General features: G+C 44.8%; 1 pseudogene; it reads left to right on the plus strand.

Moving 5' to 3' along the window:
* Positions 1–226: 226 nt before the first annotated feature.
* Positions 227–1092, plus strand: LOC141372252 (olfactory receptor 13C7-like; annotated as a pseudogene).
* The last annotated feature ends 710 nt before the right edge of the window (positions 1093–1802 follow it).

The raw sequence follows: 1802 nt of genomic DNA on the forward strand, positions 1-1802 counted from the left end.
AAAGAATTCAATCCTTCAGATTCTAGATTTCTCACTCAGCCCTAGCAAATTCTTCCTTGCATTATGCTTAACTTTACCTTCCAGTATCTACCTTCACTCCAAATTCTGCTTAGTGCCAAATTCAGCAGAAGATGCACCCAATCCCTTCTTTCTGCTATATGAAGAGAGTTCTTCTGGTCACTGAGTCCCCTCCGGCCAACAGACCCAGTACTTCCTCCTATGCCAAATGTTCTTTGTGCTCATTCTCTCGATGTAGGTAGTGTTCCTGCTGGGCACTGGTGTTCTCATCCTGGTGACTGTGTCTACCGGCACATGCCCATGTACTTTTTCCTGGGGAACCCCTCAATCCTGGACATCTGCTAAACAACCTGCTCAGTCCCCCAGATTCTTGACATCTTCCTAAGCCCTAAGAAAACCATACCCTTCTCAGCCTGTGCCGAGCAGATGCTTCTCTCCTTTCCATGGGAGCCACGGAGTGTGTACTTCTGGGCATGTCGGCATTTGATCGCTATGTGGCCATCTGTAACCCCTTTAGATACCCTGTGGTCATGAGCAAGGCTGCCTATGTGCCCATGGCTGTCAGCTCCTGGGCAACTAGAAGCATGACTGCCATGGTGGAACATCTTAGTGACATGATTACCCTCCTGTGAGGACAATGTCAGCAGCCACTTTACCTGTGAGATCCTGGCTGTCCTGAAGTTGCCCTGACATCTTCATCAATGTGATCAGTATGGCAGTGGCCAATGTCATCTTCCTGGGCATTCCAGGTGACTACATTTTTGTCTCCTATGTGTTCATCATTGCTACCATCCTGAAGATCCCCTCAGCTGAGGGGAGGAAAAGGCCTTCTCTGCCTGCTCTGCCCAATTCACAGTCATGGTCTTCTTCTATGGAACAATCCTCATGTATGGGAAGCTGAAGGGATCCAAGGACCCTTTGGGGGCAGACAAGCAGGATGTTTCAGACAAGCTCACCTCCCTCTTCTATGGGGTGGTGACCCCCGTGCTCAACCCCATCATCTACAGCCTGAGGAACAAGGCCATGAAGGCTGCTGTGAGGAAACTGGTACTTCCCAAACACCTCGTCCAGTGATGGTGGAGGGGTCCTGACAGATCTCTATTCCCTAGTTTCTCTCACCTGGGGAGGATAAGATAAGGGGCCAATTTCCTCAAAGGTGTATAGGCAAATCTGATTACACAGAAGGCTTTAAGTGAGCAGGAAGCATTTAATGGGACGTTTCTGCCCCATTCTATAAGCACTTCTACAAAAATGTATACCATTGGTCAAGCTTTATAGTTGCCCATCTTTGGAATGCCTACTGAATTAACTGATGTCCAGGAAAAATAACTCTTCAAGTTTTATTTTTAACTTACAAAGAGCTCTAGTCCATAGGGGCTGCGAGTCCTGAATTTTACTACCCTGACCATTGCACAAATATGAGAGTTGAAAAGACATTGTTGACATGTGCAAACACAGACAGCACATACCCCTATAATCCCTTTCTCAAAAAGAAATTTTATTTATAAAGTTCTCCCAACAAATAGTTAAAAATAAACAATGGAAGGACTGGGACAGATATCGTATATAAGACACAGTGGAGAATGGTCAGATGCTCAAGACCAATAAAGTCTAATGATCACTTGATACCAAATGTGCAAAGACAAATATATGAAGGAATTATTAGGAAATGTATCAAGGCAAACAGTGACAACAAAGCAATGGTGTAACTTCAGTTACAATTCTAGATGACTTCATTAAGCTGAGAAATTTAGAAAAAGAAGTATAGCTACAACACACTAAAG

The sequence above is a fragment of the Callorhinus ursinus genome, unplaced genomic scaffold (assembly GCF_003265705.2).
Source record: "Callorhinus ursinus isolate GAN/ISIS: 27379988/994484 unplaced genomic scaffold, GSC_fseal_2.0 scaffold3853, whole genome shotgun sequence".
NCBI lineage: Eukaryota > Metazoa > Chordata > Mammalia > Carnivora > Otariidae > Callorhinus > Callorhinus ursinus.